The sequence below is a fragment of the Trichosurus vulpecula genome, chromosome 9 (genome assembly GCF_011100635.1).
Source record: "Trichosurus vulpecula isolate mTriVul1 chromosome 9, mTriVul1.pri, whole genome shotgun sequence".
NCBI classification, from domain to species: Eukaryota; Metazoa; Chordata; class Mammalia; order Diprotodontia; family Phalangeridae; genus Trichosurus; species Trichosurus vulpecula.
Genome location: NC_050581.1, coordinates 32,738,721 through 32,755,019, shown reverse-complemented (window position 1 = coordinate 32,755,019; position 16,299 = coordinate 32,738,721).

The window sequence follows — 16,299 nt, the reverse complement described above, 5'->3', positions numbered from 1 at the left end:
ACCGACCCCCTTCCCCCATTGGTACTGACCCAAGTTCCATGGGCCCTGTGATGCAGAACTGGAATTCTGCCAAGGGTGGGGCATTCTCAGTGTCCAAGATGTCTTGGTGGAGACTGGACTTTGCACAGAGTGTAAGCCAGTCTTCTCATCCTGAGGGAACTTGAAATGACCTAGAATTTGATAGAACTGTTAGAGATGGAGCTTTGGACAGGATGGAAGCCTGTCCTCTCATCCTGAGCGATCTCGGGATGACCTGGAATATGGCAGAACCACTGCTGGGTCCCGTCCTGAGGGTCCAGGGAATTGCCTCTGGCTTCTACTTTCTGGGCAGTGTGTTGCTACCTTTGCTGATGTATCGTTTCAATAAGTCTGCCTATCAACTTCAATTCAAGAGGAACAAACATTTCTCTAAGGTAATGGGAACCAGTCAGATGCCCTATAGAGACGCCCCCTCCACCTATCCTTCTTCTCCCCTCCCTGTTCTTTTCATGCTGACTGATTCTTCTTATTTCCTTCCTTTGTTCTATGTCATTCTATATCCTATAATACTTTTTCCCCTCCAATTCACACAGGTGTTTCTGAGGAACTTAGGATAAAGTAAGGAGACAGAAAAGGGGGGACTCGTTTTCTTTTCATTGAGTCATTTCAGTCATGTTTGACTCTTTGTGAACCCATTTGGGGTTTTCTTGGCAAAGATACTGGAGTGGTTTGTCATTTTCCTTCTCCAGCTCATTTTACCCATGAGGAAACTGAGGCAAACAAGGTTAAGTGACTTTCCCAGGGTCACACAGCTAGTATGTGTCTGGGGCCACATTTGAACTCACAAAGATGAAGTCTTCAGGACGGGTGCTTTATCCACTGAGCCACCTAGCTGACCTAAGCACTATGAGACTAGAGACCTGTATTGGTATGGAAAGTGGGACTCACTGGAAGGTGAGGGCTTGCCTATTTAGTGTTTTCTTTCTAGAGGGAGTGCAGTCCTTTGAGGGAATGCTATAAAGATGGGAAAGGATATAGATTCCTGGGGTAGAAGGTGGGAATCACAGAAAGGGGAGTTTTCTAGCTACTGTTTATGAACCACTGAATCATTTATATTGTGTTGCATTTTCAGTGGGGTAAAATAAAAGATGTCCTCTGTTCAGTATAATTCCTTAGAATTTTTTCTTGGGAACTGGGTACTCTTTTACCTGTATCGGTGGAGCCTGATCTTCTGAGGCTTCCAGAGGAAAATCTTGGTTGGGTCAAAATGAGACAGAAATACTATTTGGGTACAACTCTCCCCTCTTTCCCAAGACTGAACCTGGTCTATGCAAACCTGGAGCTGTGGGGTTACAACCGTATTATGATTGGGGCAGCTCATTGCCACAGTGATGGAGCACTGGCCTTGAAGTCAGGAGACTTGGGTTCAAATTCAGCCTCAGGAACTTGCCAACTGTGTGGCCCTGGGCAAGTCACTCAACCCCAATTACCTCAGAAACAATGGCATTATGATTACACAAGCACATTGAAGGGACAGAGAGGGTTTTTCTGGTTAGATGGAAAATGGAAGAAAGTAATCAGGGAAAACTCCCTGGAGGAGGTAGCTTGGAGGTAAGATGAGTACAGTGTCTACTTAAGGAAGGCCCAGAGCCCAGAAAGAGAGTGAAGAGGAAAGGGAAAAGGCAGGGAGGTGCTGTGATGGACCATGGGGGGAGACGCTGTTGTCCACATTCTGATCTCCCCCCTCCACCTTGAGACTTTCCTTTATGACAGTCTCCATGACCCACGTTGCAGGGCTCTATGATGCAGAGCTGGAACCCTGTCTAGAATGGAACATTCCTAATGCTAGAATCATTTATTGGTGTTGTACTTTAGAAAAGATGGATACCAGCAACCTTTTCCTAAGCGACTGTAGGGAGATCTGGGATATGCTGCAGATGCTGATGAAACAAATACTGACTGTCAGTGGTATTGGCTCAGTCCTCTATTTCTGCAGCCTCATTCTCTTCCTTGTGGGCCTCTATCGCTTTTCAAAGTCTTGATTTCTACACCCTGTTAGGAGGAACAGACATATCAGCGAGGTAGGTCTCCTATGGAGACCAGCTCTTCTTTTTCCCCTCTCTTTCCACTCTTCTCCCTGATCTTCTCTATTGACTCTGACTCATGATAATACCTTTCTTTTTTTCAGCATCACCTTTTAAAACTCTTTCCCTCAATCACACAGACTCTCCTGGGTAACTTAGGGAGAATTGAAGGGCCATGATCCTTTTACAGTCAGAGAATGTGTCTGGTCATCTGACAGTAAAATCCTGAAGTCAAGTGACCTAGCATCCATTGAGAGGGTCCCTAAGTGAAAGCACAGAGTCCCTTGTAGAATCATTCCCCCTAAGTTATTCTTCAGGGCTCAATTAGATCTTATATTGGTGGTTATAGGAAATGCCCTTGGGAAGGTCTGCATTTATCTGATGTGGGAGACTTTGATTTTGAAAATCTATTGGTCTGACAGGCACCCATAGTCGTATAGGTCTGAGACTAAGAACCTTCTTTCTTTGGGGGAGTTCACTTTGAATTTTACTTATTATTAAGTGTTAGAAATGTCTCTTTTTGCATTTTTTAATATACTTGTCTCTTCCATAGTGAGCCTTCCCTTGTAACAAAAATTAAAACACACACACACACACACACACACACAAACAGACACACGGGCACATACACAGGATATCAGCGAAACGTACAGATTGTGTCTGACAGCATATACAACATTCCACACTCATAGGCTTCTGCCTCTACCGTCTTCTCATCTCTTCCTCAGGGGCCAAGCTTGGTCATTATAATGGTTTAACAGTAAGCTTTGTTTTATTATTGAGAGACTTCTCCCTGATGCCCAAGAAGAAAACAGAGAAAAAAGGTCACTATACTCTTCTTTAAGTGAGAAGGAAATATTCTTTAACAACTTTTTCAAATAAAGGCAGAGACAGAACATAAAACTGTTGAAGAAAGTACAACAAATAGTAAATGAGTTCTACAAGAAGAAACCGATAGAGGAACAGAGAAACACCAAAGACAAAGATGGTCTCGGACAGAGAAAAGAATTATGTTTTCTGAAGTAACATCGCCATCTTGTGGTCGTTTTGGAGATTCATGCTAAGAACTTTGAAAGCCTTTTAAAACTATACATAGAATATAAAGGGAGATTTCCTCTTGGTATTTGCTCTGAAACAGATGTGACAGATGCAGTAAGGAATGGAGGTGGTAGTTGGTCCTTGGACAGCAGGACGCTGGGGCTCTGCAGTAGTGAAATTAAACTAAGGGCTCGATGTGATCCACGAAGTAGAAGTTTTCCATTCCTTTGGGACAGACAAGCTGTAGAGAACTATCTTGCCCCAGAGATGGATATGGCTGAAGATGAGTTGGCAGTTAGCCCTGTAAAGGATGGGCTAAGGAAAGGATAGAACCATGTGAAAATGTTCCAAATCATTAATATTAAGAGAAATACAAATTTAAACACCCAAGTTTCCATTTTATATCATACAAATTGGCAAAGCTGACCCAAAAAATGTGAAGTCACTGTTGGAGGGAAGGGTGTTGGTTCTAGGTGAGACTTCTATAACTATCCAGATACATCAGATTTCCAACACCTTCATTTCTGCCTTTCAGCGTTTTAGACTGGAGAGCAGAGAATCTGCAGAGAGAGGTTGGGTCCTATGTTTTATGTCCTGATCTTCTCTGGGATTGGGTCATCAAACCTTGTGCTCTATCCCCTTGAGGTTCTACGCCCATCCCCACCTCATCCCCAATCTCATTCCCAGGTCCACTCCATCCTACCTCTACCCCTACCCCATTCCCATCCTCAAACCCATTGTCATCTTCCTTCCTATCCTCATCCTCACCTCCATCTCAATCTTCATTCCCATCTCCATCCCGTCACAGACTCTGAGAGTTGGAATCGGTATCAGAGATTATCTAGTTCAACCTAGTCCTGAACAAGAATCCCCCTACTACATGTGCCATGAATAGTTATAAAGGTTTTACATGAGACCAAGTGAAGGGAAATCTAAGATTCCAAGGCCGTCATTTCCAGTTTGGGGCAGCTCTAATTGTTAGGAAATCGTATCTAGCCTAAATCTGCTTCAGTACATCTATCTACCCATTGCTCCTGGCTCTGTCCTCTGGGACCAAACAAAGGCTTAATACTTCTTTCACATGACTGTGTCAGTCAGTCAATAAGTCAATAAGAATTTATTAAGAGCTTATCAGGTGCCAGGCACTGTGCTAAAGCCCTGGTGATGCAAAGAAAGGGAAAAGACAGTCCATGCTTTCAAGGAGGTCACAGACTAATGGGAGAGATAACATAATAAATAACTAGGTACAAATAAGATATATACAGGTTAAATTGGAAGGAATGTCAGAGCGAAGCACTAAGACTAATCCCCCACACCCCTACAGCATGATCTTGAGGCTCTTCCTTCGCTTATTATCAGTGACCCTTCAAAAATGCAGCCCCTAGAACTGAATACCGTGGCATGGCACTAACGGGTCTAATCACCTGCTTGGTTCTGGACAATATGCCTCTCATGATGGAACCCAAGTTTGGAATGACTTCTTTGGCAGCTATATCCTACCATTCACTTTTCTTTTCTCTTCCTCCTCCTCCTCCTCCTCCTGCTGCTTCTCCTCCTCCTCCTCCTGATGCTTCTCCTCCTCCTCCTCCTGCTGCTTCTCCTCCTCCTCCTCCTGCTGCTTCTTCTCCTCCTCCTCCTCCTCCTCCTCCTCCTCCTCCTCCTCCTCCTTCTCTTCTTCTTCTTCTTCTTCTTCTTCTTCTTCTTCTTCTTCTTCTTCTTCTTCTTCTTCTTCTTCTTCTTCTTCTTCTTCTTCTTCTTCTTCTTCTTCTCCTCCTCCTCCTCCTCCTCCTCCTCCTCCTCCTTTTCCTTCTCCTTCTCCTCCTCTTCCTCCTCCTCCTCCTCCTCCTTCTCCTCCTCTTCCTCCTTCTTCTCTTCCTTTTCCTTCTGCTTCTCCTCCTCCTCCTCCTCCTCTTCATCATCTTTTTTTGTGGGAGATGCAGGAAAAATCAGCCATAAATGAAATCTTCATTGAATGAATAAATCCTTCAAAATAGGGGGTTTCCATTTAAAAAAAAAATTCTGAGTAGTAGAAATGAATTTCCCCATAGTGTTTTGCATGCCCACTGTGGTATCTGTCAGCTGGTATAATCCATCCCTCTACTTCTTTATCTTCTCCCCTTCCACTTTCTATAACTTTAGTGGCATAAACATTGATTTCATCTCAGCTTGAGGGGCAGGATGACATGTTTGGCTGGGCTAGGTTTTCACTAATACGCCACCACTAAGTCAGAGCTGATACATTTAGACATCTTTGGGTTTCAAATGTTTCTGAGAGGTCAACCATGGTCTTGTAGCTTTGGAGCTAGAAAGAAATGGGGACTATCTTTGAATAAAGCAGAAAACTATTTTCAGAAGGAAGAAGTGGAGGGGAACACATGTCTTATCCTGAACCTCTAAACCACTGTCCTCACTTCTCCATTAAAAAAGAGTCTCATGGGTCATGGAATTTGAGAGGTTGATGGAACCTCAATGATCATCTATTGCAACCCCTTTGTTTCATGGATGAGGAAACTGAGGCCCGGAAAGGTACGGGGATCAGCCCAAGGTCACACAGCTACCCAGTGGTAAAACTGAAACTAGAACCCAAATTTCCCAACTCAGTTCCATTGCACCAAGGGCAATGTTTCTCCCATAGCACTCCTATTTTCCCCTCTGTTGAACATCTGCCATTTTACTCACATCTTTTACAAATGAACTTCCATCTAGTCATACATCTCTCATCTTGTATTTATGAAGTTTATTATTTGAACCCATGTATAAGACTTTGCATTTATTCTTATTAAATTTCCCTTTATTGTTTTTGGTCCAGCATTCTAGTCTTTTGAGAGCCTTTTGGATTCCAGCTTGACCATACCATGTATCAGTGATCCCTTCTAGCTTTGTGTCATCTGTAAAGTACAATGCACATGCTTTCTATGACTTTAACTAAGTCATTGATAAAACTATTAACCAGAACAGTACCAGGGGATCACTGGGGCACTCCATGAGACTTCCCAGAGTAACTTAGCTGGTATAGGGGATACAGTGACAGACCAGGAAGACCTGAGTTCAGCCTTAGGCACTTACTAGCTGTGTGACCTTGGGCAAGTCACTTAACCCTGTTTGCCTCAGTTTCCTCAAATGTAAAATGGAGATACTAGCAGCACCTACCTCTCAGGGTTGTTGTAGAATCTTGTGAAGTATTTAGCGCAGTGCTTGGTACATAGTAGGCACTTAATTAATGCTTATTCTCTTCTCCCCTTCCCCTCTTCTCCTTCCTCTTGAGATGACTACTCTTTGGGTCCAGCCAAAGCACAAAACAACTTTTCATCTTGTCTGCCAGAACAGCATGAGCACTGTTCAACTGTTTTGCTAAAGTTTAAGTAAACCTTATATAAAACTTTCTTCCTTTTCAAAAATGAAATAAACTTAATCTGGTTCTTATTCTTCTTCTATTCTTATTCTTCTTATTCTAATCTATTCTTAATAAATGCTATACTTGAATTAAACTGCTCCAGCACCTTCAATATCAGGCCTCTGTTCCAACTGAATTATCTCTTCTATTTACTGAAATTTCTTACCTATTTCGTTTCTTTGGGTGCTAGGTAATAATACTCGGGTGACAACATCTTTTCCATTTCTCCATCTCTTGGTCTTCAGCAAAATGTCTTCCATCATGTTTCCTAACTCTGATTGCTAGGTTTTCTCACATGAAGATGTCAGATTCCAGCCACTAAGGCCTTTGGCCTACCTGCAAATCTCAGAAAACAAAGTTCCGGAATTAGAGGCTCATCAAAAGGAAACCAAAATTTGGGCAATTTTCTGAGTCAGGCAAACCAAAATATGGACAATTTATTCCCTGCTTTTCATTTGTTCTGAGGATGAAGGAAATAGAAGGCAGGGTACTGGCTTATTGCCCTTGTGAATTAGCTCAGGGTTGTCAGGGAGTGTGGCCTCCCAAGGTATCTCCTGACTGTTCAGTGTCCCCTAGAATTGTACCCCACTCAGCACACAGCTTAGATGCACACGACTAAAGCTTTCTTGCAGTTGTAAATTTTACATTATTTTTCTGGTTTCATAGCTTGGAGGTCTTACTAGGAAGAAAGTGAGAGCCCCCAGGAGCTGCCATCTATCCTGAAGAGGTAATCCATCCCTGGTTCCCATCTGCATCACTTCTAGCTTTCTGTGTCTATCATGGGGTGGGAAAATTGAAGACTTAACGAGGGGGATGTGTTTGGTGAGGGGGTTTATGGGATGGGGAGTGTGTAGGGGGCAACAGGAGAGACCCAGGATACCGCAAATGCCCCTTCCCTACTTCCTGCCTCCTTAATTCTCTCTATCCTTCAGCTAGTCATTCCTGTTTCCTGCAGCCACAAGGCCAAGCTTTCTGAGAAGGGCAGCAGGATCCGGCAGATGCTATGCACAGACTCCTGCTGGGAAGTGTGCAATTCTGTGGCTTTGGAGGCTGACCTGCTGTTCAAATCCACTCTGCCTGCACTGTCGTCCTGGACCCTGCTGTCAGATGTGTCCCTAAATTTGCCTTCTAACCTTTCACTGGTCCCCAGTCCCCTGCAGAGCACAGGTCCAGCACACACCTCCTCAGTGAATCCCTCTTCCTCTCTGACTGCCAGTATCTTACCTGCTCATCCCCTTTCTCTTTCTCCCATCAACCCAGTAGAACTCAGTTTCTCCCTGCCGCATTCCTCTCCTTCAGCTACTACCCCTTTTCAGGCCAAATCCCCCATCAGGGTCCAAACCTACTCACAGTCCAGTACCACTTCCAGGACCCATATATCTGTACTGTCTCACACCTCACCCGTTGTTCACACTTCCTCGATGATGGACACTTCCACAGAAACCACCCCTCCTGTGGTCTTGGCACCTCCATTAACACCTACGCTCTCAGAGACCGTCACTTCCTCATTGCAGGGAAATGTCTTGCTGGCCCCATCCAGGATCCAAACTCCCTCACTGGCCCCAGTTCCTTCCATGAAACCCAATACTCCAGAGGCTTGTACTCCTTCAGCCAACCCAGGGGTTCACCAGGAATCAGCCAGCCAAGGTATTACCCACACCTCCTTACTGGATCTCCAGTGAGACACCATTACCTCTTCTTTGGCTCCCACCCCTTCCACTACTCTCCCCACTCCTGTGGCTCCCACCCTTTCTACTGCTCCTGTGGGTCTCCCTGCTCTGGTGGCTCCCACCCCTCCTGTGGTTCCTCCCCCATCCGTTATTCCCACCCCTCTGCTGGCTCCCACCCCTCCTGTTACTCCCACTCTATCTTTCTCTTCCATCCTTCCTGTGGCTCCTGTCCCTCCTGTGGCTCCAGGCCCTTTTGTAGCTCCCTCCCCTTATTTCGCTCCCATCCCTTTCGTAACTCCTGCCACTTCTTTTCCTCCCACCCCCTTTTTTGCTCCCCTCCTTCTTTTACTCCTTCCCATTCTTTGGATTCTGCCCCTTCTGTGGCTCCCACCCTTTCTGTTGCTTCCATCCCCTCAATAGCCCAAACTTCAGCCTTGGACTGGTCATTTTTAATAGACCCAGCTTACCTACGAGCACATGCCCAACTCAGCCACTCTCCTTACGTGGCCCACACCAACTCACTGGACCCCAGCTACTCAGGAACTTACACCACTTCTGTTGCTTCTACTCCCTCTTTAGCCCCCACCCATTCATCAATCCTCACCTCCTCAAAAACTCCTTCAATGACCCCCATTTTCTCAAGGAGCCCCGGTTCCTCCTCACCCCCTACAACCCCTCTAATAGCCTCCTTCAAAGTTCCCATCACATCAACCTCAGGATTCCTCACCTCATCACTAGCACCCAAGTCCTCTCTAGCCGACACTTCACCCATGGCCAGAACACTTGCAGACACCTTTCCCTCTTCTGTGGTCCATTTCCCCTCCTCCTGCACTGTTTTGATTAGCCACATGCCTTCCCAGGCTTCTGGCTCCTCCACAATCTGTACTCCCTCTGTGGTTCACACTCCTCTTATAGTCTCCTCTACAACTCCCACCACTTCTGTGGCCCCCGCCTCCTCATAGGCTTCCCCCACCTTACAGGAGAAAACTTGTTCACAAGTCCTTAGGTCTTCATTGTTCTGCATTCCCTCTGGAGCCCATACTCATTCCACAACTCAAACCACTTCAGTAGCCACCAACACCACCTCCTTAGATGAAACAATTCCTTCACAGGTCCTTAGATTTTCACTGGCCGGTACTACTCCTGTAGTCCACAGTCCTCCCAGGGCCCATACCCACTCTGTAACTCACATGCTACCATTGAACTGCACCTCCTCAGCAGCTCATACTGCTACACCAAGTAGAAAATACTTGAAGGACCATGTGCACATCAAGGAGCCCACCATTCCTCTGAATCCCGCCACATTAGAAGACTTTCAGCCTCTGTGACAATCTTACCCCACTCCAACACCCTCAGATCCTCCTTTAGCACCGGCTACATGTGAAGAGCCAGACCTGCTGAGCACCATTCCAGGAGTCTTATCCACAGATAATGCTCCTCTGATGACCTCAGCCCCATTGACCTCTGACATTGGTGAATCATGTGCAACCTTTTCAGGCTCCTCTCAATGGCTGAATTCCCAAGAGTTCTTAATGCTCCCTTATTTATTGCTCCGGGGTTCCCAACAGGAGCCTCCTTCTCTAGGCCCATCAGAACCCTACCTCTGGGGACAAAAGGGAGAACAGAAGGGGACTCTACCCATTCCTATGCCAGAGGAAAAGCCGCGTGACAATAAGATCTCAGGGTGGCAGGGGAAGGACTTGGTTCCATTACGACTGCAGCTCTCTGAGCAGGCTACAAATGCCAGAGCCCAGCAGCACCCAGGGGCTAATGAAGTCCCACTCCTCAGCCCAAGTGCCCAGGAGTTCCTGAAAATGCACATCACAGAAAAGATAGCACTCCATATTTGGAAGGATGAGGAATTACTGAGCCAACGTAGGTCCCATCTCTCACCATGTACCATCGCAGGAGATAAAGATAAAGAGTCATCTGTTAAAGATGTGTTGACCCCAGATTCACAGTCTTGGAGTGCCCATGAGGCAGATCAGTCCTTCTTGCATTCTGAAAGGTTTCTTGTCAAGAGCATGAAACCTCGTCAAGAGCAGATGCCCAATTCTCGGCGGCTCCATAACCCTGTATCCCTAATCCTAGCCCCCACCATCCTCCATTTCCCGAACATACTCTGTTCCATGCCTGAGTGGAGTCCTGAGAGCACAGTGAACCATAATCAACAATGCATTCAGCTTTTCTGGGGTCTCCCCTCTCTGCACAGTGAATCTTTGGCAACAACTTACATGGGGTCTAGCTCCTCATCCTGGCGGGGGGCCACCATCAAATTGCCACCAGGGAACAATCCCTTAGTTTTCCTCAACGATCTCAGCAAATCAGCCCACCCTGCCTTCTTCAACCCAACATTTAAAACTACTTCCAACCTCATCCCAACCATCTTCATCACCATCTCCACCCCTATCCCCACTCACTCCTCCACCCTCAACCTTACCCCCAACTCCACCAGTGACCTCACTCCCATCTGCACTCCCTTCCACATCTCTACCTTAGATCAGGACCTTCAGAACTGATGCTGAAGAGGCCACAATGAGGATCCCGACTATCTACCTGCCCAGGTTTTAGGCCTTGGAATGGCACCTTCTGCAGAAACAGCTCCAGTCCTTATGGGGTGTGCCCCCTGTTGTTCAGAGATCTCATGAAGCCTTCAACCCTTTCCCTCTTCAGCTGCCCAGGTCCACAAGTCCCCTTTCCCCCAGGTGCAGATTTCCAATCGGCCCCAGGAGCTAGCTGTCTTATCCAAAGATGTCAAGAAACTACTGGAGACCCATCTCCAAAGGAGGCTTGTCCAACACCACTGGGGCTGGCTCGGAGGGTCGAAGACTCCATCAAACACCTTGTGCCTCAGACCATATCTCAACAAGCTTCAGTGAGGCCCACAAAGCCTGCTACATTCCAGGGCCTCAAGCACTCTGGCAAACAGGATACAGCAAGTGACTCAACAGCTGTTTTAGGTGTGGCATCAGCAATAATTGCAGAGATGGGTCCAGCTAGTCACACAGAGGAGAGCCCAAAGAGTGACCTTGAGAAAAGTCCATGCCCAAACCAACAGGAGGCATTGCTGAAACATTTTCTTCAGAAGAGTGTGGCAATGCAGCAGAAAGTGGTTCCTGAGAGTGTGAGTCGTTCCTGGGCCAGTGCAAAGGGTCGATCTGTATCATCACAGCCTACTCAGTCATCACAGAGACAACTGAAAATGAGAGAGATTGTCCCTATGGCTTTATCTATGAAGGACCCAGCAACTCAAACCCAACCTCAGACACAACCAGAACCACAAACCCAGCCCCAACCACAATCCCAGCCTCAGGCTCCTTCACCCACTGAAGAAGTGATTTATGAAGTAGAGCCCTGCAAAGACATTCCATTCCTAGATCCAGAGAGGAACAAAATCCTGGAATCTCATGTTCACCATATGTACATTTGACTGAAGTGGGGACTGCCTAAAAAGGTCCTCGAATCCATCTACCTGTTTAAACTAAAAAATACCTCAATTCAAATTTCTTCCCCTATTGTAGGTAAGGCCCTGGGGCCTGATACTATGGTAAGGGAAGGAAACCTCTGGGAAATCTGGGTAGGTGGTGTTGCCAGAGAGGCCTCTGCTGCTGTTTTAAATATCTTAGAGGCAGAGTAGGGTTTCTGGAATATTGGGAAGGAATTGTGGGAAGCACCTCATGCTGGGGGGGACTGGGAAGAGAATACATTTACCCCTAGACCTGGCTTAATGGATATGGGATTCAGAGAGCATATGACTGAGACGGGGTCTAGGAGGGACATTTTAGGGGTAAATACGAAGCATCCAGCATTACTTCCAATACAGAGTTATCGAGCCCCCAGTTTCAGGAAGCAATTTCAAGGACAAGGGTTACAAGGTCAAAGGGTATTTCTCCTCATCAAGGACAATGAGGAGAGAGGAGATGAGAGCAAAAAAAATTTGCCTCCATAACAGTCCCTGTGTATTAAACAAGTCCATCAGCTTCTCCAAGCTAAATTTTCACCTGAAGAAAAGGATGGTGGAGAAGGTTTTGGGAATTCCCTTAAGGGTAAGGGAGTCTAGAGAAATGGCCACAAGAAGACAGCTCCCTTCCTATCCTCAGCTGAAAAACTCTGTGGTAGCTGAAGACTCTGAAAGTTTTCAAGGGTGTTCACATGAAAAAGTGAGTAAAGAAAAGGCACAGATGGCTGAGGGACAATCCCTCTCTCTAAGAAACCTAGATACCCAGGATTTAAGCTGTCTTATCTTTAAAGCACGCCTTAATGAGGAGGAAGAGTTCAACCTGAGAGCACCAGAACAGAGCTACTCTGAGAAGCACACTTCAAACTCTCTGGTCCCGATCCCTGCTCTTGGTTTTCAGGCCACTGAGGTTCCCTCTCCTTGTTCTCTGGGACAACTGTATGAGGACATGACTGGTACTCAGGGATCTGGTACTCTTGTGAAGTTGGAAGGAGAAAGTCCCAGCTTGAGGGAGTACCAGAAAGTTGCATCTGAAGTCACAGACAAAAACCAGGCCAAACAATGGAGATGTGAAAGAAAAGGGAGCCTCGGTAAACCCCAAATCGACCAAGGAATGAGGGATGAAGGGCAGGAAAAGGACCCTAATTTATTGAAGGGCCACACCTCTAATAATAGATGGCCATCTCGGGGTCCTATGAGCAGAGTTTTAGGGTTCTCAAAGCAGGAGGGAGTACTCCAGCACAAAGTCCCTCTAGAAATCAGTTTAGCAGAGAAGATGAAGGGCTTCTTCCAGTGGCTTCGTCCGAAGAAGAAAATCAGAGAGACAGAAGAGCCCTTCCCTAGGGTAGAAGTAAACACAGCTGAGGAGATCGCTGAGCAAAGTGCATTCACAGGCAAGCCTCCCTCCAAAGGGAGGAGGATTCCTTGCAGCAGTAGGGTTCCTTCAATTCCAGAGAATATGAGAGTAGTTGGCATTAACTTAGAGAAGAAGATGGGGGTGATGGATGACTTGTATGCTTGGGAAGGGAGCCAACAACCGGAGAGGCAGCTCCAAATCCTGGAGATCCAGGAAGAACCCATTGGTAGTAAATTTCGGGACCTCAGGGCACTCTCCTCTGCTATGGCTCAGGAGGGTAACAGCAGGTCAAGAAGCCATGGAAAAGGTTCAGAAGGCCACTGGAGTCTGAGTTGTGAGAGGCTGGCCCAGGACAGGGAGAAAAGGGTTAAAAAAATTCAAGAAAACTGTGAGATTCAGAGATCAGCATCTGCCCCCAGAGAAGCTAGCTTCCATTGCTAGTAAGGGGTCCATCTCTTCAGGTCAACTCCCATATCGCCATAGAGGATCACGTTTCTCCAGGACTCTAGACCACTCCCAGCACTACCCCAAGCTACCTTTTGGGGAATCCTACTCCTTTCACAGGGGATCCCCAGGCCTTTCTTCTCAGTATGGAGTACTTTGGCTCCCACCGAGAGAATCCAGTCTCCCAGGAGATAACTTGTTCTCATGATACATGACACTATTAGCCCTTCCAACTTGTTCTCATGGCATATGACATCATTAGACCTTCCAAGGAAGATAGTTACCATTTGTGTTAAGGGCATTATCTTTTCCAAATATATTCTATTCCTCTAACAAGAGTAGCTGTTTTCTGTCCCCCACCGGCGTTTGCTGCATTGCTTTGGATGGTCAGGGTGAGAGGAGGATTCCTTGGATTGCCCAAGAGACACATGCTGAAAGGAGACTTGATAAGGAAGGCCCTTTGAAGTCAGCTTCTGGGACTTCAGGATCATCTGTTGGCCACTAGACGGCAGCTCACACCTTGAAGCTGGTGATTAAGAGCCTCTTGGCTTGTTTCTTCTTTTTTTTTTTTCAAGGGAAAAGAGAAAGTTTATTAGGGATTCACCATAATGGGCCGTCTTAAGAAACCCCACCGCCTGCGATGCCCACCCTCACAAGAGGGCCAGATTCAATCCACTGAGCTAGATTGAATCTGAGCTGAGCTAGACCAAACCCCAGCACCGCAATGGAGGCAAGATGGAGACCACACACACACAAAGATTGCAAAAGGGATTGAGGGGCAGTCCAAGGTGACCAGAGGAAGGCTTCAGGGAGGATCCTAATGAGGAGTCCAAGGAGGATGAGATGTCCAGGAGTCCAGGAACCCAGAGAATGAGATCAAGAGTGGGAAGTAGCTGGAGTCATGCATATCTATAGTAACCAGAGAGGGCAAGGTTTAGGTAGAGACCTGGGCCTAATGACAATGTAAGGCCTATGGCCTTAGGGGAAGGCCAGATCTAGCCGGAAGACACAAGGGCAGGTCAAGGGAGCTCCCAGAGACTGCATTCTATATTCAAGGGGGTTCCCAGAGACTGTGCCCCCATCATTCCCCCCTCAAACAAATAGGACTCAAATTATTTTGGGGTCAGGGGTGAAAGTCTCAGCTTCTGAATCTGCTTCCTGCTGGAAAGGGGCATAGAGCTGTCCCTGCCTTGATGGGTCCAGTTCAGGGGGTACACAGTCTGAGTCATAGTCCGGAAGTTGATGGCTTGGAGCCTGGAGTAGAGTATAGATAGAGTGAGAAGGGGATTGGGAGAGGGAGAGGCTTACCTTCCAGTCTTGGCTGGAGAAGAACTTGAGATGAGCAGTATTCCCGGTCTCAGGGGAACTATAGGTTTCTAGGGGTGCACCAGACCCCAAAATACTGACACGCTGGGTCCTGCTGAAAGAATTTGACTCAAGCCTTCCCAGCCAAGGGAAAAGAGAAAGTTTATTAGGGATTCACCATAATGGGCCGCCTTAAGAAACCCCACCCCTGTGATGCCTGCTCTCACAACTGGTCCAGATTCAATCTACTGAGCTAGGGTGAATCCGAGCTGAGCTAGATTGAACCTGAGCCTCCTGGCTGGATTCTTTTCTTTTTTTTTTTAAATTTAACTTATTTAACATATTTAGTTTTCAGCATTGATTTTCACAGTAGTTTGAATTACTAATTTTCTCCCCATTTCTACCTTCCTGCCCACTCCAAGATGGTGTATATTCTCGTTGCCCCATTCCCCAGTCAGCCCTCCCATCTGTCACCCCACTTCCCCTCCCATCCCCCTTTCCCTTCTTCTTTTGTAGGGCAAGATAAATTTCTAAGCCCCATTGCTTGTGTATCTTATTTCCTAGTTGCATGGAAAAACTTTTTTTTGTTTTTGAACGTCTCTTTTTAAAACTTTGAGTTCCAAATACTCTCCCCTCTTCCCTCGCCACCCGCGCTCCCTAAGAAGGTAAGCAATTCAACATAAGCCACATGTGTATCATTATGTAAATCCCTTCCACAATACTCATGTTGTGAAAGATTAACTATGTTTTGCTCCTTCTTAACCTATCCCCCTTTATTGAATTGGCTCCCTTGACCCTGTCCCTTGTCGCAAGTGTTTGTTTTTGACTACCTCCTCCCCCTGTCTGCCCTCCCTTCTATCTTCCTCCCTTTTTTATCTTCTTCCTCCTTCTTTCCTGTGGGATAAGATACCCAATTGAGTTTGTATGGTATTCCCTCCTCAGGTAAAATCCGATATGAGCAAGATTTACTCATTCCTCCTCACCTGCCCCCTCTTCCCTTCCTACAGAACCACTTTTTCTTGCCACTTTTATGCGAGATAATTTACCCCATTCTATCTCTCCCCTTCTCCCTCTCTCAATATATTCCTCTCTTAACCCTTATCCTGTAAGTTGATTTTTTTTAGATATCATCCCTTCATATTCAACTCACTCTGTGCCCTCTGTGTGTATATATATATATATATTTATACATATACATATATATACACACCTAAATATATACATACATTGACACACACATTTGTGTGTATATATATATATATATATACATGCATATATATATATATATTTATACATATATGCATATTCCTTTCAGCTACTATGATACTGAGGTCTCATAAATCAAAAACATCATCTTTCCATATAGGAATGTAAACAAAACATTTGAACTTTAGTAAGTCCCTTATGATTTCTCTTTCTTGTTTTCCTTTTCCTGCTTCTCTTGATTCTTGTGTTTGAAAGTCAAATTTTCTATTCAGCTCTGGTCTTTTCACTGAGAAAGCTTGAACGTCCTCTATTTTCTTGAAAGTCCATATTTTGCCTTGGAACATGATACTCAGTTTTGCTGGGTA